The 25,612-nt window shown below is 42.8% G+C and overlaps 1 protein-coding gene across 3 annotated transcripts in view; it reads right to left on the minus strand.

Moving 5' to 3' along the window:
* FRMD4A (FERM domain containing 4A) overlaps positions 1-5,946 on the minus strand; it is a 204,342-nt gene extending 198,396 nt beyond the window's left edge. Inside the window, exon 1 of one of the 3 annotated variants that reach the window (XM_063099750.1) lies at positions 5,914-5,946. The gene's annotated coding sequence lies outside the window, so the exon portion shown is untranslated. Of the gene's footprint in view, positions 1-5,156; positions 5,287-5,855; positions 5,891-5,913 lie in introns of those variants that run through there. The other 2 variants (XM_063099752.1, XM_063099749.1) reach the window with 2 other exon arrangements.
* Between the last annotated feature and the right edge of the window lie 19,666 nt (positions 5,947-25,612).

Genomic DNA, 25,612 nt, shown 5'->3' on the forward strand with positions numbered 1-25,612 from the left:
TACTATTTCCATTTGCTGTCATGCATTATCAGCCTAATTCCCCATTACATGCCATTTTTATCATGCATGCCTTATACAGTAAGGACAGAGGAAGGCAAGAACCCTGCAAAGGACACTGCAGCACCAGAAGAACTGGTGAATTCCGGTGGAAATTGTGGAGATACAGCCTCAAAGTTTGGAGAGAGGTTTTGGCTAATTTGAAGTGAAAAAAATTGTTCAGAGGTTTGTATTTTGCATTAGCATGAAGATGTTGGCCCTAAGGTTGGCGATGTCCTGCTGAGAAAGAAGAGCCGCACCACAGCCCAGACTAAGGAAAAGTTAGACACATGAGGACCTAACGAGTTCCATTTTACTTAGATCCCTGGGTTTTTCAGGTTTCTAATGAAGCCTAAATGGTTCAGTATTGGAGTGTGGTAAGATGAACTCACTCAGGGATTTGTGTATTCAACAGGATCTATGGGGTGCTCATCACGAGCAGCAGGTTAAACAGAGTGAATATTAAGTGAACAAAAAGCATGCAGCGGCCATGGACTGGCAAATAATTGCTAATAAAATAGAAGCAAGAAGGAGCGTGTGAATGTAGTCAGAGTTCGAGGCCAAGGGCGTATATATACCAATGCTCTTGACCACGAACAAGTTTCTTCTTGTATTGCAACACAGAATGGCTGAAGCTCCACTTTTAAAACAAAAAACTAGAAAACACAACACGTGATTGAGATCATGCTTCCTAACGAGCTAGATCCAACGAGTGCCATTCTCTGAATCTGAGTTAGTTGTACTTATGTCTGTAGGGTGGTTACCCATTCAGTTCAAACCAAGGACACCAGCTCATTTTTTTTGTCTTGGTTATTGGTATTAATAAGGCCATTGACCCCAACAACCCAACCAGATCCCTAATATTCCTTTATTACTTTCTAACAATCGTGGCCTTTATTCCTAGCAGTAATTTCCATCTTCAAAGAGAAGAGTATTTCTCTTTGGGGGGGGAAATACCCAATTTCTACTGATACAATTAATAGTTGAACACACACACACACACACACACACACACACACACACACACACACACACACACACACACGAACCCAAAATAAGCATTGGTGCAATTTACTAAACTGTGGCAACAGTTCTATCCATCGTCTGTAAAAGTAGCAGCGGCACGATGACAGATATTTTTAGGATAATGTTACCAGGGGTGAAGCTGTCCACCCTCAATGTCAGGGTGTGTCTAAATTTTTCCTTGTAAGAGAAAGACATGCTGATCCTAGGGGACAGAGGAAAGGGTGAGAGCTGATGGATTTAGGGAACTGAAAGGAAACTGCTGTGGACAGAATTTTGGACAAGCTGGATTTATGCTGATTCGGAAAACTTCTCGCAGAAGAGAGCACTGAAACCATCTGGCCTTTGTGTGTGATAGTGACCATGAAGCTCAGAGTTCCAAGAGCTATTGTCCCAGCTCTTGAGAAGAAATGCTCTGGGAAACACAAAAACAAAAATAGAAAATACTACCAACGTAGTTCACTCTGATGATGGCTAGAATGAACACCACAAGATAAAACACTTGCAGCCTGCCTCTCCCCAACAGGTCAGGTTTTCAGCAGCCACTCTTCCCAGAGACTCTAAGACTCTTATTGTAGGAAAAGTCCGAGTTTCTACATATCCTACACAACTGATGAAACGATCCCTTCTCTCACTTTTCTCATGGCAACACTTAGCTTTTCAGAGACATCCCATATCTTCTTTTGCTTCTTCAATTAATTTTCAGAGAGCAGTGGACAACAAAGAATCAGAAATGGGCACAGTAGGCTGGCCGGTTAGCTCAGGTGGTTAGAGGGCAGGGTTGTAACACCAAGGTCAAGGATTCAGATCCACGTACAGGTCAGCAACCAAAAACCCAAAAACAGAAATGGGCAAGGTGGAGTAAATGGATTAACAATGTCCAAGGAAGGTCACAAGGGAATGTGGGCCTGAGTTCTCTGCGAATCCGGTAAAGGTAAAGGAGCTCCCGTCTTGCCCCTCGCCTGGCTCGAGGAATTAATTTTTGGAATGTAGACTTACTAATCATTGGAAGATCATTACCCTACTGCCCTCCTATGAGGTCCTAGAAATCACTTCTAATTGAGATGCTGAAATTTTTCCCAACAAATAAACCTAAATAGAGAATTTTGGCAACAAATTTTATTGACATATCAGGTGATATCCAAATATATATATATGAATTAAAGTCACTGGTGAATCCCAATTTAGACATTCTGATACTGTGTAGTGTGGTTTAAAATAACTTCATAAGCTAGTTAACTGTTAGCATGCCTATTTCTCATTTTGACATATTTAACTACAAATTCTCCAGGAGTTATATATACTTTTTTTTTTTTTTTAAAGAAGTACTTACTTATGCAAAAATATCTAAGAACAAATTAGATTGTAAATTGCCCCGTCATATTTTTGGTCATTCATTGGGGTGTATTGAGTTAAATCCAACTCTTACAAGGAAGAAGTACAGGGCTTGCAGGACACGTGAGTAGAATATAAGCGTTTCCCCCCTCCACACACACACACACACACACACACACACACACACACACACACACGCCAGCATAAATAACGTGAGCATGAGTGGTGTATTTACACAGTCAAGTCAGTAATGATCTTTGAAGGAGGTCTCACTCCCATTCCACACTTACTTAAAGACAAAAGTAGCCCCACAGGTCCCCTCAGTACAAGATTTCCTGAACCTTCTATCTTACTACTCTTTCCCATCACAAACCAATCACACCGTTTTCACCCACTCAGAAAGGCCGACTCAAGAGCCCTCGCTTGGACAACTCTTGCTTTTCCCCGGCTTCCAGAACCCAAGCAAGGACTCATTTCTTGGCTTTTCCTTTGACCTCAGGTTGTAACTGCTGTGACAATAAAATCGAGCACTGTACACATCTGGCATGCGATTCTCATGGATTATGAAATCAGCGACTTACTGAACCTCAAGGGGTCTCAGTTTCCCAAACAACAAGATAATGCTAATGGCACTAGCCACCTGCCAGCCTATCAGGGGACTTGGCAACAATGTGTACAAATTACAAAGAGGCCCTGTGCCATAAATAACAAGTCTTATTAATAAAATTAGTTCAAGACAAATGCCAAAAAGAATATAGCAATAGCAGCGGCAGATCACACTTGCTCAGAACAAAAGAGGGTGGAGAGATTTTCTGATCCTCATTCCTACTAAAACTGTTCCCCTTTAACACAAAAAGAAGAGTAAAAAAAAATTTTGTTCTAAAAAGTTACTTCTGTCCACACAACTTTGCACATCAAGCCTTACTTCTTTCCAAGTTATCTGAGGGTAACATTCTATTCATTGGCTGGACAACATAGTGTTGATTTCAAAGCATGTCCAAATATTGCCTCTAATTAAATTAATTATAGCTATTTAACCTCTCAGGACCAAATAGATTCCAGTCTATTTGCCACAGGACCTTCATTCCTGTTGTGCCTTAATAAAGCCAGACTTCATTTGCAGCAGAATGGATCGAACAGAAGACAATGTACAAGTTGGCTTATCTCCTGACACTCTAGGTTGCAAGAGACAAATAACACTTAGAGAATCAAAACCAGATTTCTGCTGATCTGAGGCTTTGGTCTTCTGGCCCTGTCCAAGTCACACTCCAACATAAAGGGCACCAAATGCTATGAATGGGCTTGGCGCAATTTAAAGACCAGAAATAAAACAATGAAATGTGTCCTTCTCCTCTCTCCTCCCTCGTGTCCCTCCCCACCCCCAAAGCACTTAGTTGCACATTTTAGGGATGACGTACAAAGCTAAGTTCCATGAAGTCTAAGGGACAGATTATCGCATCCAACTCCTGAGGTACTTTCCCCAGCGTTGGCAGTACTGGGCTTCCCTGGATGAAGTCAGCAGTTTGTCCTGGGCTCTCCGACTGGTGCTTTCCCACATATCAGTCGTGCTTTTGGAAAAGGATGAGACTTAGGGATGCTGAGGTGGAAGGGGTACGAGCAGCTGAATGCTCAATCTGACAAATGCAGATGTCAATCCAAAATTAAACAAGCTGTCACCACTGACCAGTTCAGATTTAGAAATGTACCTATCTAGGTTTTCTGGGCATCTCTTTCGTCAGAATCGGTGAGGATTCAAATGGAAAGAAGCCAGGAACAGCAGCAGCAGCCTCTGCTGGGCTGTTCCATTCATAGGGGAGCCAGACCTCATCCATTCACGGCAGGGTCAGGGAGTCCTTTACGGCACTGGCATCAGATCTGGATTCTCAGCTAGCTGCGCTTCCCCGGGGTCTGGCATGGCTGCATCATTCAGAATGAGGATGTCTATTAAGAAGCCACCGCCGGAGCTATTATTAGAACAGCCACCCCTTGGAAATTTCGCAGAATATGCTTGAATCTGCTGAGCAGTGACTCTGCTAACTAACAAGGCCCTGGAGAAAGGCACCGAGTTGCCCGTTACACACACAGGCAGTCCACACTGCCTGCAAAGTGCAGGACTGGAGAATCTCTTCTGAATTCAACGTGCACCAACCTTTGGGCCGCTCCCTACAACACAGCAGCTCTACGTTGTACCATTTTTCAATGAGCGTGGACTAGAGGGGGTTCCCTCCTGTTCTTCTCCCCTCCTTCCCAGCTCCCCTTTTTCTCCGCATCAAACTTGCTGCAGCCATTTGGAACGTAAAAGAGCAGCAGTCCATCTTAGCATCAGCTGCCGGCAGGCTGCCAGCCTTGTCTGAAACGCTCCTGCACCCAAAGGACCCCTGTCACTTCCAGAAAATGGTTTAAAACAAAATCCCACCCAATTGAGCCCACAGCAGTATCCTTTCCTTTCTCCCTGCGTAGATTCAGACAGTAGTGAGATTGAAGTGCCCAAGGAAAGTGTGCGTGTGTGTGTGTGTGTGTGTGTGTGTGTGTGTGTGTGTGTGTGTGTAGGGGGAAGGGTGGCAGAAGGGAGTACAGTATGTGCCCCACGTGGGATTTGCATTTGAAAAATGTAACATACGCGAAATAAAAGACTCGAAGCCCCCATTAAAGTAGAAGTGGCATGTCCCCTTTCCCCAGCCCAGCATGCAAAAATGGAACTAGAAGTACTGCAGAATCAGTTGCCTCCCTGCCACCGCCACCGGGAAACAAAGACACATTACCTTCTATTTTTTGCGCTTCCACGGGAGCCCAGGAACTTCGGGTTGGAAGCGGCTGGTCCACCGAAGCGGGCGTCCCATTCGCCCCGGGGCGCAGGCCCGTGGCCTACCCGCGGCCTCCGCGCCCGGCGCCGCCTCCTGCTCCGCGGCGCCCGCCGCCACCCGGCCGGTGCTGGCGCGCCCCCGCCCCGCCCCCGCCCCGTCCCCGCCGCCGCCGCCGCCCCGCCGCGGGTCCTCCGCGTCAGCCCATCGCCCGCCCGCGCCGCTCCCGCCGAGCCTGGCCGCGCGCCAGGGCGCACCGCCGCCGGCCCGCCCCTCGCCCGCGCCCGGCCCGCCGCGCCACGGTGGCCCCCGCGCGCCCCGAGCCCGGGCCCCGCCGGCCGCCAGGTCGTGAGCGCGGCGGCCACCGCGCGCGCCACCGCCGACCCCGGGACAACAATGAGTGCCCCCGCCCCCCGCGCCCGGCCCGGCCTCGGTCCCCCCGGAGTCGGGGACGCCCCGAGTCGCCCCGAGCTGGCCCCGCCCGGCACCCGCGGGCGAGACGAAGTTAGTGGCTCCGGGATGAGGCCGCCGAACGCAGAGGCTGCGCGCGTCCGAAGCGTGCGGGGATGCCCGGGACGCCGGTCCCCAAACGCAGGACACCCCTTACCCCCACGACCCAGCAGAAGCCACCGAAAGCTTCCGTGCCAGGCCCTCTCCTACCCTGCGAGGCCGGGGGAGGCAGCTCCCTTGGCGGAATGAACCTCAGGCGCAGTCTTACCCCTCGGTCTGGTCCAATTGTCTTGAATTTTAATCTCCCCGCAACTCTTTGGAAATGGAAGTCGCTGCGAGATAACCGAGTCATGGGGCTATTGTCAGGGATTCGCAACAATTCCTGGGAAAGGGAGACTTCCATCGGTAGAGACCCGGGAGGAAAACAGGGCTGGCACGTTCTCTTCCCCCAAAGAGAAACAAACTCCGAGAGGATCCCCACCAGGAACAATAACTCAGTTCACATTGTCTGTCTAAATGTTTACTGCTACAGGAGCTCAGTTTGCTCTAGACACGTTTTTTCATGAATTGTCAAAACACGGTTGATAAAATAAAGGGAGAAGCAAGCTTAGCAAAACCTGACTTGTTTCGGGGTAAAATCTTTCTCTAGAACCTGCTCATCTCTTGGTTCCCAATTTGCGTCCATTCACCCTTCGGGGGAGAGAGTGGTTTTCCTCCCACTGTAAATGGAGACCCTGGTGGATCTAGCGCCGTCACTTCCAGGGCACGGGTGGGCAGTGAAGGCTCACAAACTTTGTAATAGAAAGACATCTCTCACATCCTATCTTCCAGCTGATTGAAAATTAACTCTTTCTAGACACAGGTGATGTATTATATTCTAAGATCACCGGCAAAAATTTTTGAGAGTTCAAAAGATCTCACAATCAATAGAAGGGAAACTCCATATACATTTAGCATTGGAGAAAGAGTGGAACACTGGGCCTATCTCATTGCAAGCTGTCATGATCACACACACTCATGACTGGGGGACTTGATGATCTGATCTGAGTAATGGGAAGCTGGGTTGAATGGGATTTTTTGGTACTTTTGGAGTTCTTGAGGATAGCTCTAATGTGAAGCACAATTCTTTTGCAATGGACTTGAAGCCTATCTCCTCGTGCTCTGAGGCCCTCAGCAGGATTCTTTCTTTGGAAGCAGACGACCTCCAGTTCTGATTTGTTCTGACTGCAGCACCTAGTAGCAGTGATAGAATGTTCAGCCCTACAACATTTCTCTTCCAATATTGAGTTCCCATCCTTAAGGAGTGGTGGGATTCCATCCACATCTACTTGCTGCTTTTCCACTTTGGCCATTGGAGTTTTCAGAATGTCATAAACTGAACTTGTCCCCCTGGCAAATCCTCCTTCCACATTTCCTCTCTTACTAAACAGCATGCTCCCTCCTGTTCCCTTAAGCCAGAAACAGGGACGGGGGGGGTCTTTCATCTCCTTCCTTTTTCAACGTTCCTTCATTTCTCCCATTCAGTTGCTCATCAAGCCTGTTCTCATAAACACCTCTAGAACATTCCTTGAGAGCAGCCCTCTGTCTGACCTATTCCAGCAGTGCATCAGTCTCATTTAGTCCACATCACCTGTCACCAGGATGTCCCTGGCAGCCTCGTGGAGGGACTCCCGTCTTGTCTTTCTCAAACACGTTCTCCACACCGGCTGGAGAGATTCTCCTAAAACTCGGATCGGATTCTAGAACTTCTCTGCTTAAAACCCATTCAGGGCTTCCCTGGCTTTAGGAATAGAGTCCGCACTCCTTTGGGTGCCTGGAATGCCCAGAGGACCAGACCCCTGATCCATCCAGCCTTGTCTTTGGCCACCTGAACTCTTCCAGGTCCCCATATATTCCAGGTGCTCACTCACACCCTTTGTCACCCAGCAGCCAGGACTTTAGAAACAACTCAGACCACATCACTGCTGTGCTTAATTAAAGACTGCCAGCGGCTTCTCATCACTCTTGATGCATCCCATATTATTCTCCCTGTCCCTTGCTGTGCTTTGTCACACAGGCCTCATTTCTGTCCTCTCTTGGCTTTTCCATCTCCTGTTCCCCTTCCCTGGAAGGCCCATCTCAACTCCACTCTCCAGGTAGCTGGCTCCTGTCATCCTTCAGGTTTTAGCACAAATGCTGCCTCCTGGATAACCTGTGCAACCTTAGGCAGGTTTCTTAACCTCTCTGTGCCTCAGTTTTCTCATCTATGAAATGGGGATAATAATATTGCCTACCTCAAACGGTTGTTTTGAGGAATAAAGGAATTAGTTAATACATGTAAAGCACTTAGAACAGTGCCGGAGTATGTAAGCATAAGCTCTGTGAGCACCTTTATGTGTCTTCCCACTGTGTCCCGATGGCCTGGACTAGTACCTGGCACAAGATCTCTCTCTCTCTCTCTCTCTCTCTCTCCCATGTGGAACAAGATCTCTTTATCTCTTACACCTTCTGTGCTTAGAGCCTGGACTGGGAATGCATAAGAACTAAGGGAAGAAAAACTGTATTTGAAGAATTTGAAGTACTGAGAGAAATAGTCTATGGTAAAACTTGATGAATGAAATAAAATTCAAACCCAAGTTACCTGGAAGTTAAGAAAAACATGAAAGAAATATATTGTCTATTTCACCAGTGGTTATCCTTGGAGTTGACAGATGAAAAGCTTTGCCAGTCAAAACTCTGGAATACTCTGTTTCCCAAAGATTAGCCAGTTCCACCAGTAAGAATTCAGGCAGTTACTTGCAAAGCTATAAAGAATTGACGCATCTTTGGCAAAATGTTGGTCTACTGACCAGCCCTAACATGCAGTTGTGATTAAAGAGTACAAGTGTTTCCATTTTCAGCCTGAGTCTGAAGAGTCTTACTGAAAAAAGAAACTGGCAGGCTGGTTTATGGACATTCACCTTTGTGCTTTGCTTTCACTGCTGGGGAAGAGTCCGAAAGAAGAAGAAATACTTTTTCTGTTTGCCCTTCTGCAGGGCAAGCAGAATTTTGAGACCTGAATACCCAGAGCTCCCCTTGCCTCTTGCCTGGAGTTAAGGACTTTGTTTTGAAAAAAGCTGAACTCACAAAGAGAGGAGAGGTGCTCTGAGGCTTGGGGGAGGTAGGAAGTGGCGGAGAAGGGCAGAAGCCCCCAGAAGAAGGAAAGTGGCGGCATCTGTAAATGATGAGCAACGACCCCATAACCTGTGCCCACAGAGTGCCTCATGAGGGGACAGGTCATCTGATGGGCTAGCATGTGGACACTGAGTGGGGGTGCTAAATTCTTGGAGGTGTGTCTGAGGCTCAGCAAGGATCCTGAGGTTCTATCAGGAGGAATGGAGTCTTTGGTTTTAGAACAGACTGCAAGTTCTTGGACACTGAGCATTTTAGTGGCCACTCTGTTGAACTTCTTGATGACAAGAAGCCCTTCTCCTGTTTGAAGGTGCAACATGAACTGAGGGAGAGGAAAGGAGCAAATTCTTACCATCTTGATGAGTGAGGACATAGTCAGATTTAATTGGGTCTAGAGAAGTGAATTAATGTGATCTTTAAAAAAAATGCCCAAAGTTGTGGAGCAAAAATTATACCTTCTACACTCATAAAAAGTCCCAGGTTCTTAGCTCTGGGATCTGAAGTCACAGTTGTCTTAACAAGCCCGGGGCAGAATGTGGGGCAATTAGGAGTCCATTGCTCAGCTTGGGTCTTGGCTAGAGTCCTGCTGTTGGTGGAGAAAGGTGGCTCCCACCCAAGCCTTTGTGTGTCTGCTTAGCCAAGGACAGACGACGACGTGGGGGTGGATCTGAGGTTGGGCTGCGTAGTCTCCTCCTAGGAGTCAGTAACAGTGGTCAGCCCTGGATTCCTTGTTCAGTGTGTCCTTGACTGAGTCTCCCCACTTGCTGAGGCTAGTCTCTTCACCTTTAAAATGGGCCAGATCATATCTATCTTTAGCCTTGTAAAGACTATGGTTCAACATACAGTATTTCCAACACATACAACTGATAATAATTAATAGCTAACATCATTATGAATAGGCGCTCTGTATCAGGCATGGTTGTAAGAACTTTCCAAACATGAGTTAACTGAGTCATCCTGGGATTCCTATGAGGTAGAAGCTAGTTTATCCCTCTTAGACAGATGAGGAAGCTGGACTTTAAAAGGAGGAAGCAGCCTGCTGGAGGTGATTCTGCTAATCAGATGAAACCAGAGTCCTCCTGTCGAGACCCTGAGCTCATCCCTGCTTGACTATCCATGTGAAATATACCGGCAGTCGTAGTGAGCATGGCCACAGATTTACTTTATGTGCCCTATTAATTATGGATTCAATCACATCTGGTGTTGGATGGCACCTGGGAGTTGACGGTGTGCTGTGTTGCTACTCTAGGTCCCAACCTGCACCGTATGAATGTAGCTTTACATCCCAGTATCTGTATTTCTGGAGAATAGCACTGGCACCTTTTTCTTTCATATTTCAACCAGGTTTTAAGGACAGTGAACAAACCCTTTGGGGCAGGTTAAAGTGCTTGGCTGGTTTCAAATGAACTCTATTATATTTTTATACCCAATCCTTTTTTCTTCTAACTTCCAGGTCAATTAAAGGCCAATTCTGAACCACTTCAATCAAAAAGAAAGAATTCTATTTCCTCGCATGGCCTGAGATCAAGTACTTAAAACCATGGTCCCTGGGGTATATGAAGAAATCATCTAATAGCTGTGTTTTATTTCGTTATTTTTTAAAATAGCAATGTCATTTTAAAAATATATAGCTGTGTTTTGTAATCTTGTTATGTTCTCATTACATTAGATAGTTGCTTATTATTTTTTCCTGGTTGGGAATCATGGTTTAGACTGCCTCAACTCATGGCAACAAAGACCCAGGGCAAGTCTTTCTGAAATGCAGACAAGAATCAATCAAAACATCGCAAGGTAATTAAGGTAACTTGGAGCCCTAGGGAGCAGCTGTATTACAGATGGAGTAAAATCGGTTAGCTTTAGGAGTACACTCAAGTACCTTAGGTTAGCTCTCTAACCAAACCCTTTCTGTTTATTTGTTCAGAAATATGTATTAATAAGAATAGTTAACACTTAGTTGGCACTTACCAAGTGCCAGGTACTGATTATATGTTTTACATAAAATAACTCATTTGATCTTCTCAACAACTGTATGAGATAGGTACTATTATTAACCTCATTTATAGGTGAGGGAGTTAAAGCACAGAGAGAGGTCTGATAAGCCACTTCAGGTCCTACAGATGATAAGTGGCAATAGCCAATTATCAAACTCAGGCAGTCTGATTCCAGAGTTGGTCTTCTTATGTTATATTTCGATGGTCAAGAACTTGAAGGCATTACATTCCTTATAGGACCTAGCATAGTGCCCAGCAGCCAGAACTCAATATTTATTTATTTATTTGCTGGCCTGTTCCCTCATTACAAAAGGTAGTTAAGGCAGAAATATCTATAAAATCAAATGGAACATTTTTTAGCAAGTATTTCTTTTTCAGTTGTAACTTCTAATACTGTGAAGGTTTACATGCAGGTGACATCAATCAATCAGTCAATCACTCTTTCAAGCAGTCAATAAGACTGTATTGAAAGGATGAGCCAGTACAGGACATCAGAACTGCAGGGTTTAAGGTAACATGGGCCCCTGGGCCCCAGGGAGAAAAGGTGACTCAGTTTCTCAGAGTTGAGAGAGGGCTGAAAACTGTCACCAAGTGAAGACTTGTGAGGTAATGATCTCTCCTGCCATCCAATAAAAATCAGACCTACTTCAAATTATAGTGGCATATAATGTGTTATAAAGAATCCCATGAGTTCAGGTTAGCAAATTTCTCAGATTCTGACTTCAACACATTGGAAGATGATTAGGCTATTTGTCGAGATGGGGATTGGACACACAAGATTAGAACTCAAAAAGAAATATCTGGGTGGAAAATAAAAAGATGCAGAACATTTAAACCTATAGCAACTGATGAGATCATATAGGAAAAATACTGTAGAAAAAGAGGAGAGCTCAGAACCTAGCTCTAAGGCAGTGGTTCTCAGACTTAAGCCAACATGGAAACCACCTAGAATGCTAGTCAACACAGATTCCTGGGTCTCACCTCCACTCCCACCTCCAAACCCCGTGTTTCTGATTCCTAGGTCTGGGTCATGGTATAATAATTTGCATTTCCAATAAGCTTCAGTGATGTTGATACTGTTGGTTGGGGGCCTACACTCAGCACCAGTAGTCTATCACTTCACCCTTCACCCTGGCTCCAGGCACCTGGCATCTTTAGCATGAACTAGCCCCAGGGTCTTTGCACTTCTCTCTGCTTGGAATGTGCTTCCCCAGATATGAGCAGGAATCAAGCCCTTGTTGTTTTCAGGTCCCCGCTCAAATGTCACCTTCTTAGTGAGATCTTTCCTAACCGTTTTTCCTAAAAGTAGCTGCTCTTTCACCTGTCCTCCTGCTACTCCTCTCCCAAACCCCTGCCCTGTTTTATTTTTCTCCACTGTTTGTATCACCTTCTCACAGACTACATGATATTTACTTAGGTGTTTTATTATCTGCTGCTCATCAGAGCAGGGATTTATGTCCATTTTGGTTTTTGCTGAATCTCCTGAGCCTAGAACAGTCCCTGACACATATTAAATGTTCAATAAATATTTGTCAAGTAGGTGAATAAAAATAATGAATGAGCGTTTTTAGATGTAGAATGGGAGTTTTAAGAATTTAAATCTGATAGAAATGCTTGCTATCTGATTGTCCCCATATTTATAATGAAATGCGACCGTATTGCTCTGCTTCTGAACAATCTCCTCTCACACCCAGCATATATTCAAAACAGGCACTGGTTGGGGCTGGGACATGGCAGGGAACAGACTCCAAGGTCCTCGTTTGGCTGACAGCTGGTTGTGGACAGGGCCCGCCTGCCTGTCCAGCCTCACCGATCACCACCCGCTGCTAGCATCTCACCTCCCAGCAAGGGAGAATCTCCCACAGGTTCCTGTTGCTTCCTGCCTTCTTGCTGTTCTGACGCTGTACGTCTGCACAGAGGGCCCTCTATCCCTCCCCACACCTAGTTAACTCTCACTCACTCTTCAAACTCAGCTCCGATGCCTCATTCTTTGGGAAGCCTTCCTGGGGTTCCCCTCTTCCATACCCTAAATAGCCTGTGCACATCTTTAAGCTGAGCACCTTATCATGCCATCTTTGCACGTGTCTGTCTTCTGTTCTCTGTTGGGAATCTCTCTAGAGTAGGAATCATAGCAATGCTTTCTGTTTTTGTTTTAAGAATTTTCTTGTATTCCAAGTCCTCAACATTTGTTAATCTGTATATGGTGTATTTGATTTTGCTTTATCATTTTCTTTTGGCCAAGCATTCTAATCTCTACTCAACAGATTTTTATAGTTAAATCCATCCAGCTAATAAAAAACAGGAGAGTCTATGATGATAGAAAACAACATTGTATCAGTGTTAATATGCTATTCCATATCATTGTTTTAATAAAGGCAGCCTAAATTATAGTCACTCTGAAATGGTGAGTGGGTTCTATCTCTCGTGAGTGAGCTGTCATACCAACAGCAAAACCCACTTTTGGGGGAATACCAACAGCATTTTCTGAAGATTCCTGACAGCCTTTGTGGAGGCCTAATAAAAACTCTTAATAATTGAGCAGGTATAATTTCTATCTTGAAACAGATGCCTTCCATCTCTCCTCTCAGTCTCTCCCTAATGAACTGTAAATTGTTTTGATGTTTGCTTTCAGAAGTCCATGGTTATTCCTTCATTTATATTTCTTTAACTTCTCTAGTGTGGTTTTGGGAAGGTCTTCACATGACTTTTCTCAAAAAAGAAGTTGAATTCTCAGTAGAAGAGGAAATGTACAGTGGAGAGGAAGGAAACCACCCTTGGAATCTTCAGAGAAGACCTCCTGTGCTCTTTACGAAGAAAATTCCCTTGGAAACAGTTATAACCTAAACTATGATCAGTTAATAATAATAATAATGCTAATAATTAGAATAATAATATCTATTGTTTACTGAGCAGTGCCAGGCACATTACGTGCATTATGCGTAATCTTTTCAGCACACTGCACAGCAGCTATTATTAATTCTCATTGTATAGATTTAGAAATCGAGGCTCAGAAACATTAAGTAACTTGCCAAAAGTCTACACCCACAGAGGCAAATTTGAATCGAGGTCGGTCTCCAAGACCTCCACAGTGTGCTTTTTCTACCGTGGCTTAATGTCGAGCCACAGGAGACATTGGTCAATGAAGGGCTCACAGTGAGAAGAGTCTCAGGATTGGTTTCTGGTGGAGTGGAAGGGCAGCCTGAGTAAGCAATAGGAAGTGAGAAGCATCAAAGATATTGTTCAGCTATGTAACATTTTTGCTGAGAGCTGCCCCAACTGGCCCTGAGAATCAGAATCATCTGCACCCAAAGAGAGCTCTGCAGGCATCTGAAGGTATTCTGCACCAACAGGGCCAAGTGCAATGGCAGGGCATCAGTGGAGTCACTGCTATTCCCCAGTTTGCAACCCTGGTATAATTCTTGGCATGGACTTTTAATGTAGTTATTTATGGATTCTCTCTATTTTCAACATAATCCTAGTCACTACCACAGACAGTCCTGTCTCTGATTCTGCTCCTCCTCCCCATGGGGCTCTGAACAGGTCCATCTGAGTCTTCCATCAGGGCCTTCCTTATCTGTCTACACAGCAGGCTGAAACTGGTGTTATAATCCACTTTCCTGCCCAAAGACACAGAGAGCAATGACACAGTGGTTAGGCCATGGTACTAGACTGCTTGGGTTTGAACCACAGACTGCCAATTTACTAGTTGTGTAAACTTAAACTAACGAGTTCTAAACTTCTCTTAGTCTCAATTTCTGACTCATAGGCTGTTATGAGGATTACACTGAATAATGAATACAGAGAGTTTTGGGCACAGAGCATGTGTTTAATAAAATATATGCTATTAGTATTCTTATTTGCATTATCTGCATCAGCTTGGGGCAGGAAATCTGGCAGCTTTTGTCTGCATACAATACTGCCTTGTCTACCACGTTAGATGTTGAGCCTTGGTTTAAACCCTATGTGCAAGTGTTGTGAGCTTTAACGAGACCCCAGGTGAGTTAAGTCCTGTAAATAAATCATAGGAAACATTCTTGTCCTAAATAATTGTGTCCTAAATTCCATTGCTTTTCTCTGAGTGCGCCACGAGTCCTTCTCCTCGTAGAGAATGTTCACCCTGTTCATCTGTGACCAACTTAGGAGAGAATTCAAGGGCATTGAAATAGCCCACAGCCTCACTCAGCAATTGGGGGTAACTTGTTTGCTTTCAATGGATGCCTGTGGGAATGTTGGTTAGTCACAAAAGGTGCTTGCTCTGACTTCAGCCTTTATCCCTGAAATGTCACTAAATCTTATCCTCAGATGCGTAGTGCAGCATTTTCATGCCCCTGTGTGGACTTCTGGTTCCTTCTACTTGCTCAGACCCTGCAGCCCTATGTCACTCGAGAAGCCAGCACCAGCACTCACAAAAGTGATACAAAGCCTGCAGTGTTTTATTCCATTTCTTAGGAGTCAGAAAGAAAATTCTATTTTATGAAAGAAAAAGTCTGTAAAGAGAAATAGAAAACCAGCCTGATGTATATAAATGTTTTTAATCTTCAGTTCCCAGGGAAATCCAAGGTGGGTTGCAGATCAGACAAAATGAAATGCCATGACTGTTCATTCTAATGACACTTGCAGGTCTGCATGGCCATTGTCTTATTCATTGTTCAAGGTGGCACTTTGAGGGTTGAAGGTTTGCTTATGTCGTCACCTCTACCTGACAGACAAGGAAACAGGCACTGAGGGCTTCCTGGCCTGCCCGATGGCTCTCGATGAATTTGTGTGACATTCAGAGTGAGAGTAGACAGCTTCTCACTCTAGGCCACGAGCACTGTCACCTGCCAGTGGCACAGGATCATTGCTAGATCAAATGCTTACATTCTCATAAGTTACTTCCTACTGTAGTGAGTTCCTAATAATATAAAAGCCCCTAAAATTCTGTTTTTCAAAAAAAATTTGAAGTCATTCTTTAAAAAGTGTTTTAAATAATCAGACATTACAAGAATCCAGAAAAGTACAGAAAATACATTAGACTAGCATGTAAATAATACTAAGGTGAAACACTTGGCCCTACTTGCTTTAGACTGCCTTTCTTAGAGAGAGAGAGAGAGAGAGAGAGAGAGAGAGAGAGAGAGAGAGAGCATGCACTAAAGCCATACGTCTCACCCTTCCTTTTTCCTTCCCTCCCTAGATGTTGACAATCTCCTTAAAATGGTGTTTGTTTTTGTCTTTTGACTACCTGTGAATGTAGCCGTAAACACTATATACTGTTTTTTGTGTTTTTAAACCTTACAGAAATGCAATCAGAACAGATTTATCTTTTCCCAATTTACTTTTCATTCAACATAAAGTTTTTTAGGTTTATCAATATGGACATATTTGGATGAATCCATTGATTGGATTCCATCATGCAAGTAGACCACAGGTATTCATCCGTTCTCCTGCTGAGGGACAAGTTACTCCTTGGTGTTCAGGATTACAAACAGCTAGTGCCTTTGCACTCACTGTTTCCTCTGTCTGCTGTGCTTGCCTCCCCATCATTCATTCATTCAGCAATGTCTCATCCTGTCCATTTAACTTGCTCCCTAATTCCTCCCAGTTTTTTACTTGGTTGTTAGTAGTAGGACTGTCAGATAGAATAAAGGACGTCCAGTTAAATTTGAATTTCCAGCAAACAAGTAAATGTTTAGTGTAAGTTCTAAATATTATATTTACACTAATAAAAAATATTTACACTAACCAAAAATTTGCTGATGATCTAAAATTTAAGTGGGAGTCTTGTGTCTTGTATTTTCATTTGCTAAATCTGCAACTCTAATTGTCATGTTCTCAGTGAGGCCATTCCTGTACATCCTATTTAAGATTTTAATCTCCTCCTGAACACTTGCTATTCTTTTTCTCTTTTATTTTTCTCCATAACATTTATCACTAACTTACCTGCACTATATTTTAATTACTTTGCTTACTTTCTGTCTTCCTCCTCTACAACATAAGCTCCTTGAATGCAGGATTTTTGTTTTGTCTCCTGTTATGCCCATAATTCCCAGAGAAGTATGTAAGACACATCATGTGCTCAATAGATATCTGCTGAATGAACGAATGAATGAATGAATGAATGAAAGTATGCAGTGATCATTTTTGCACGTCTCTTCTGTACTGTATGAAAGTTTCTCTAGGATAAACATTTGAAGATGGAATTGCTTTTAGTAGGGTACATGTTTTTACTAGGTATTGCCAATTTGTTGTCCAAAATGATTGAACTAGTATCTATTCCCATCAGCAATGTATAGAAGTCCCCATTTCCCTGCATCCACAGTATCTTTCTTTTTTTACCTTTGAGAATACAATAATTTTAATTTTAACAGTTGAAATCAGTTTGAAAACATATGATAACCCTAGTAAACTACAACCACTGAATTTACAATAAGTACTTGGGACTAAGTACTTACTAAGTACTTAGGACTAAGATTGTTAATCCAAAAGGTATCAGATGTTCTTAGGTGCTTATTTTAAAAAATGGGTTAATTATTATGGATGTGCAGACAATTCTAAGCCATGGTGTCTCTTGTGTGAGAAAACAAACAAAAATTGCACAAGCCCATCATTAGTGCAATGACACTTAAAGGCCCATTATAAAATTTTGAAGAAAAACCACTTATTTATTTTTTCTTTCACAACTGAAAAGGAGGAAGTCTTGGCTAAGAGCAATAAAATGAAAACACATGCATGAATTGCATGGCATGTGCTTTAAGATCAGCTTCAGACTTGTTAGAAACATGAAACTCATATCAAAAGAGAAAATTTGATAAAGTTCTTTGTTATAGATATGGTCAATCTCTTGTAGGTCCAAATGATAAACTTAAGCTATACATAAAAAAAAGTTCTATGATCAAAGGACACACCAGAATGACACACTATAATGTGTTCTTAACATTCTTGAACAGTCATGAAATAGATTGTGGTATATTGCAAAAATGGCCACAATTCCTCACTCCTCCCTATATCCATGTCCTTTGTACTGTGACTAAGAAGTGATGTCTAGAACTAAAGTCTATTTTCTTGAATCTGGACTGGTCTTCTGACTTGCCTGGCTAATAAAGTTCAGAAGAAGTAAAAATATGCGAGTTTGAAACTTAGACCTCAAAAGGTTTTTTATGCTTCTACTTGATCTCTTGGAACACTGCCTAGCTGCCACGTGAACAAACCTGGACTAGCCTGTTGGAAGATGGGAGACCAGGTGGATCAGAACTGAGGCAGCCTAGTTGTCTCAGGTGAGGCCTTAGAGAAGTGACAGAGCCCAGCCAAGATCATCAAAACTGCCTACTTGACTTGTGGTTGACCACAGATGCATGAGAGAGACCAGAACCGTCTTGCTGAGCCCAGCCTAAGTTACTAACATACGCAATCATGAGCTAAATAAATGTTGGTTATTTTAAGACAATACATTTTGTGATGATTTGTTTCATAGCAATGGTTAATGGGGACACAGGCTAACTTGGTTCTTCACCCTATAGAAAGCAGAGCTGTTAATTTCTTTATTTTGTTTTGCTACATTTATGTTGATGAAATTGGTGAACAGATCTTGATTTGCAAAGGGTTTGATGGAAAAATAATTGTTTTTTTTTCAACAAAATATGTAAATATTTTATTGAGCACAATATCAACTGGAACCAATAAACAATCATGTATATAGCTGGGAACCCATCAGTGACAGACACACAGCTGGGTCAAACTGTTTCACCCTGTGCCTGCATTAGCAATCGCTGAATCATTCACCAGGAACACCACACAGTCACGTGACACTTAACAACGGGGATACATGCTGAGAAATGCATAGTTAGGCTAGTTTGTCATTGTGCGAACATCACAGAGTATACTTACACAAACCTAGATGGTATAACACCTAGGCTATATGGTATAGTCTGCCATAGACTGAAATGTTCTAACGTATGGTACATGACTGTATAATACTTTAAAGCCTCTGGGAGTTTCATGAAAGAAATACAGTGGTTTAAAAACTTTTTTTTTTTTTTAAAGGAAATATGTAAGAAAATAAAAACTGCCTCTGAAATTTGACTTTTTTTAAAAAAATAACATTCTGAGTACATATATCCTTTTCCCTCAGCCCAGGAAAAGTGCTAGTTGGAGTTTTCAAATTCAGGGATCAATTGTTAGTTTTCTTCATGGAAAGCAAATACAAACAACCCAAAAACCTGACTATGGCCTTGAAAAACTCAAATAAACAATGTTAATTATGAAGAGTGGTTCACAAAGCTTTTTTTCAAAGGTGAACTTTTACAGTTAGCCAGTGCAAAACAAAGCTATGAATGTTTCCTCCTGAACATTAAAAAAAAAATAGTAATAAAATAAAGCTCTGCAAATAAATGCAAAGTGTTTGTGGAGAACAGTTAGTCTTTTGTAACTCTAAGTTGGGTTCATGTTATGAAAACCATAGTGTTTAGTATAAAGAAAAACATCCTCAATCATCTTAATTCACTGAAATAGTTTTAGATCCTCGAGCATTTAAAAGAGATTGACTAGTGGACCAGAATTTACTTCACCATGTGCAAGAAGAAGCATTAAAAAAAAAATATTTCCACCTGCAGAAGCTTAAAAATGCACTCCAGTTTGGTAGCATCCTGAGGAATCTCTTCATTGATTTTGCTGCCCCAGCATATAAGGCAAGGAGAAAGCTGCTGCACTTTGTGCCAACCTATTTATAGGAGTCTAGATCCTCAAAATACTGAGGCACCAAAGCAGAAGAGAAACTTTCTGGACACTGAATCTGACAGCTTTAGCTTTCTTCCGTTTACTTTAATGCAGCTCAGTTTGCCAAAATGAATAGGCATAATCCAAATGTTTCCCATTTTTGTTTTTCCCTGATTTTTCTTGATGGAAAATAGTTTAAATTCAACAAATGTACCCTTTATTTTATGGAAAAATGCAAAATTTATGAGATATGTAAGATACACAATGAGATTAAAAAGAAGCATCCTACCACAGCAGTGCTGGTAAGAATGGAGAGAAATCAGAATCCCCACACGCTGCTGGTGGGAATGTAAAAGGGTGTGCAGCTCCTTTGGAAAACAGCCTGGTAGTTCCTCAAAGTGCTAATCAAAGAGTGACCACGTGACTCACGCCCAGATATATAACCAAGAGAAATGAAAACATATTCAACAGAAAACTTGTACACGAACTTATTCATAGGAACATTATTCATAATAAGAAAGAGCAGAAACAACTAAATGTCCATCAGCTGATGACTGGATAAACAAAATGTAATCTATCCATAGCCTAGAATATTATTCAGCCATAAAAAGGAATTAAGTACTGATCCATGCCACAGCGGATGAGCCTTGAACACATTATGCTAAATGAAAGAAGTCAGTTACAAAAAAACACATACTGTATGATTCTACTTACATGAAATATGCAGAATGGACAAATCTTTATATACAGAGTGTTTGCTTAGGGCTGAGGGCATGCGGTCAGTGTGTGTGTGTGTGTGTGTGTGTGTGTGTGTGTGTGTGTGTGTGTGTGTGTGTGTGTAAGGGGATATGACAGTTCATGGGTACAAGTTTTCTTTTTGGTCAGATGAAAATATTCTAAAATTGATTGTGGTGCATTTCTCTGCAACTATACTAAAAATCACTAAATTGCATACTTTAATGGTTGAATTGCATGGTATGTTAATTATTTCTCAATAGCAACAATAAATATAAACTTCCAGAAGGCCACTGTCCCCAGGCTCTGGTGCAACTCTTTGCCATTTTCTGCCCTTAGGGTTTTTGGTGCTGGAGGAATTCTGTAATTGTAACAAAGGTCTGGAGACATTCAAATAGGGGTCTAGCCATACAAGTACACGATCCCCATTCATTTATTTAACAAACATTTATTGAGATCCTACAACATGCCAGGCACTAGTCTTAGTACTAAAGATACTAAGTACTTAGGACTAAGGACATAATTAGTGAACAAAATAGACCCCCCCCCAAAGTTCTGTCCCTGTTCTCCTGAAGTTGACATTCTAGTGGGGGTGTCAGACAATGAACAAATAAGTAAATAAGTAATAGTATATTAGATGTGAATGAGCTGTGGCTGGGGAGGCAGGCAGGGAGGTGACAGGCAGAGTCCTCTGAAAGACAATCATCACGAGTGGGTGAAGAGCCTGGAGGTGAGCTTGGCTGGGAGGTGTGGCTCAACCACCTATAGACCCAACACCTCTCGACCTCCCTGGAGAAACTTTGCATCCTGGAAAGGAGACCGCCAGCGTCAACGTGGAAGACCTGTCAACTAAGTCAGCTGGTTAAAGTACGGTGCTGATAACACAAAGCTCCAGAGTTCAATCCCTGTACCAGCCAGCCTCCGAGAATAAACGAACAAACAAACAAAAAACTGAAAAAGGCCTGTCAAATGACTCAGCTGTGGCCTGTTCTCATAGAGCATTAACGGGACTAACACATTCAGAACATATACAGAGACGACTGTATTCAGTTTTGTAGGCTGCATTTTAAGATGGGTGTTTGCAAATGTAATTGTATCCACACAGAGCGATTAGGATAAGAAGTGTTTAGGGTCAGTTTCAATGGCTGAAGGGATGGTGATGTTTAGTCCCCAGAAGAATAGCTCCAGTGGAAGGAAAGTGGGTGTCAGATACCCTCCTGGAGGGCTGTTCTCTGAGAGATTACATGTGTCAAGTGCTGGTGCAGGAAGGTGGGACCACTATAAGGTGGGGAGGGTCAGGAAGGGAGGGCTTATAAGTGGGCGGATTTGACAGTGACTTCACGAGGGCCTTCTGTAGCTCAGAGCTGCTACCAGATGGGACGGCTTCCTGTGAGGCAGTGGGTGGGCATCCTGTCACTGGGAGTGTTCCTGCAGAGGCCAGGCGCCACCTGTGATCCTGCTGTGGTGGGAACCTCTGCACCAGGTGGGTGGTTGGACTCTTGACCTCTGAGGTCCCTTCTGGCTCGTGGAGTCAGGGACCAAGCACTGCAAACAAAGAGCTCCAGTTGGGTGGCTGGCTCAGGCACTGTGGTTTCCCAACACTGGTAATTTGTATTCAGAGAACAAACACAACATTGTCTGAACTGAACCACTGCTGAAGGCACAGACTTGGAGAAGTGACCGTTATCTGGAATGGCGCTGACTGCAGGTCAATTAGAAATGCAAAATCTCTCCAAGATGGAAGGAAGCGTTTCATTGATTGAGACCTGCACACTGTATGGCTGCCTGACCGGGCGTGGCCCCATCCGTGGCTTTGGCTGAGAGGTCCTTTAGGCTTCATCCCTTCTCCCTCCCTTGTGGCTGTGTCTCAGGGAGCCCCTCTCAGCTCTGTCATTGGAACTACCTCCTCTAATCTTGCCTCATCACCACTATAGACTGTGCACTTTGGGGTTGCTGACTCTTTCCTTGGATCTGTTGAATAGTTGTCACTCCCTGAAGCTCCTGGGCCTCACTCTTCCTTTGGCTCCGCATCTGTTCTAGGGGCTCCACCCTGCCCACTCCTTCTCTAGTTTTTGGGTTGTAGCTCAGGCCAAGGCCTTTATTGCCTTGGAGGGAGGGTTCAACAGGTGCATACTTGCCACTCACTGGCAATGACATAGTGCCATTTATTGACTATTTCATGTGTGCCAACACTTCATCTATATTTCATGTAATCCCCATAATGACATTTCAGAGCAGGTGTTATGACCATTTTACAGAATGGGAAGCTGAGGCTCACAGGCTCAGTATCTTGCCCAAGGTTACTCAATGAGTTGCAGAGCTAGAATTCAAACCTCTTTCAATCTGCTTCCAAAGTCTACATATTTGTCTAGTGTACCATGCTGATCACGGTAGTTTTGGATCTCGCACGTAGGTAAAACTATGCCAGTTTTACAGCGAATGTTTGTTGATTATTTCTTTTTTGTTTGCTCACCTTTTTTAGGGAATGAAGACAAATATTTCATGCATTTTCAAAAAATCAGGCAATAATCTCACAATGCTTTGACATCAATGGTGGTTGAGTGTGTTTAAAATGAAAGCTTTGTGTCTGGCAGATCTTTGTGGTTTTATACTTGAATCATTCTAAGTAAGAAAAGAATTGTCTCTGCGGGCCCACTAAAGTCTTGGCTCTCAAAACAGTTTTTTAAAAAATTTCAGTACAGTGGGGATGACTTCCTGATAAAGACCCTCATCACGAAGAAGTGGCTTTAGGGTGATGAATACCATATCAGATGATGGCTTGGATGACAGATGCATGCAGCACCCTGTGTGGCAGAGAGAGCCGCTCCCAGCCAGCATGTGATTTGAGGTTGATGAGTTGGGAGGGTGAGCATGCTGGTGGATATCTTTGGGAGAGTCTCTCATTTTGCCCAGTTCTTCTCTCTTGTTGTATCTTAACACTTGTCACAGGTTTTAGTTAATGCTAAACACACCCTGTAGTTTTATTCTCCCTAGGGAGAAAAACCAACCGACTGGGAACTGTAATGATCAAACTCCATGAAAGAGCAGCTCTGAGCAGAGCACAGACACGAAAGCACAGGCTTCCTCACTTTCCAGGAGTGACACAGACAGTCACTCTCTTTGTGCCACCAGGCAGAGGGGACAGGAAATCTGGGCCACAGCCAGGCACCAGCCCTCACTGGGTGTATGATGTTGGCCAAGCTGTTTAATCAGTTCGGACCTTCAGTTACATTATTGATAGAAAGGGGCCTATAGAGACCTCACAGGGCTGCAGAAAAGTTCAAAGGAGGTGGTGCATGAAGGTGCACTGTATAGTGTAAACCACTCTGTGAAAAATGGTTACTATTATCTTAGTCAACAGACTTTTTTCACTGCCGAGAGTTCAACTGACCCATTATTAGAAAGGAGTCACCCCACCTAAACTTGCCCCCATTGCTGGTTTATTTTCCCCTTTGAACTTATCACTTCCTACCATCCCATATGTTTTATTTGTCCGGTGTCTGTTTCCCTGTATTAGACTGGGATTTCCGTGAAGGCACGATTTCTGTCTGTTTCGGTCTTTGTTGTATCCCCGAGCCTTAAACAGTGCCTGGCACATAGTAGATAAATCTTCATTGGATGAAGGAATGCCAGATGGCATCTCTATTCTAAATAAGCTCCATTGTAGTCTCCAGCTCTAGAATGGCTGGAATAAATCACAAAATCAGAGTTTTAGAAACTTGAGTGGATTTGAGAGTATTTTATTCATCTACTTATTCATTCACTTAACTGATTTTTATTGAATATCTACTATGTGCAAAGCTCTGGGCTCTGCTACATGTCTGTCACGAATATCAGTCAAGGCTAAAAATGGGCTTTGTAAAAAAAACTGGTTTTAAATACATATTTAAATGACAAGTGTCCCCCTAATTTCCTACTCATTCCCAAATCATTCTGTTTGGTATCTTCATAGCTCAACAGACCTCTTTGCTTTTTGGGCTTCTTTTTAAAATTAAGAATTTGTTTTAATTTCCAAAGTGACATCTAGTTAGATGCTGGGGGGAAGTTGTCTGCTTCTTTCTGCACTTGCTTCTGAACTAGTTGGCAATGACTTTAGATGTGCGGATTTCAAAGATGGTATCAATGAGTGCAGAAAAAAGTCTCTTTGCAGAAAAGGTTAAAAAGAAAATCTCTGTTCTAGCATGATGAGTTTTAAGTGAGCCAGTTGTCTCTGACTTTGTTTATACTGCAGTTGGGTATCGTTTTACTTAGGAAGCTGTTCATTCATCACTGTACTACTAATGAGTTAATAAGTAACTAGACGCCTGTATTTTCCAATTATGTGCCCCACTTTATTTCTGGGTGGTAACAGCATGAACTATTTGAAAGCAAGGGTCCAAGAGGGAAAGAAAACTTAGACATATCTTAGAACCTTTAGAAATATGTTTGTATATACATCTCAAAGGGTAACATATTATCTCTGGACTTGGAGTGTAGAAAATACTTCTTCACAGTGAGATACATATACATACATACGTGTGTGCGCACATGCATGCACATGTGTGTGTGTGTGTGAGGCGTCTGCAAAAGGTTCCTGGAAAGATTCATATTATCTTTCAATTCTATTTTTCCAACAGCTTTTTGAAGTACTCTCATATATGTATCTATAAATTAAATTAAATTAAATTATGTAAATTAAAAAGGAGTAACTAATGGAAAAATACCTGTTTCAAAATCCTAAGCTATTTTTAATTTTTTTATTTTTTGGCTGCTGGCTGGTTTGGAGATCCAAACCCTTGACCTTGGTGTTATAACTCTGTGCTGTAACCAACTAAGCATTTTTTTAAAAAAAACTTGGATTGAAACAATGTTCTTGCATGTGCATCTGACCTGGCTTATATGACACAATAGAAACTATCAAAGAAGCCAGAGGATACTCCAGAAACTCTTCCCCCATTGTCCCAAATGTCTCCTGTCTCTCAGAAGGGGAGGATTTTCAGAGTAATAAGAGTTTACAGCAACTGAAGAAAGCAACCATGGAGCCTCACCAAATCATCATGAGACCAGTTAGATGCCAAAAAAAAAAAAAAAAAAAAAAAAAGAAAAGAAAAGGAAAGAAAAGAAGAAGGAAAACAGGTATTGTATCATTCCTCTAACACGTAGGAATTTTTTGGTGGAAGCAAACCTTTGGAGCTACTGACTCGAAGCTATGTTTTTAATTTTAATGTTTTGGCCTTGTTAGGACAATACTGTCCTCAAAAGCTAAGATGAGATTCTTTAACTGAATGCCTTTGATGCCTCCCTTCCATCCTACCTGCCCTTACCCACTCCTACCCATTATTTTGAGAGTGTTTTCTACTCTTTCCTCTGAAGGTGATTACAGGAATTCTTTCTAGGAAGTAAGGACCTATAATACAATAT

This window comes from Cynocephalus volans, chromosome 6, assembly GCF_027409185.1.
Source record: "Cynocephalus volans isolate mCynVol1 chromosome 6, mCynVol1.pri, whole genome shotgun sequence".
Classification (NCBI taxonomy): Eukaryota; Metazoa; Chordata; class Mammalia; order Dermoptera; family Cynocephalidae; genus Cynocephalus; species Cynocephalus volans.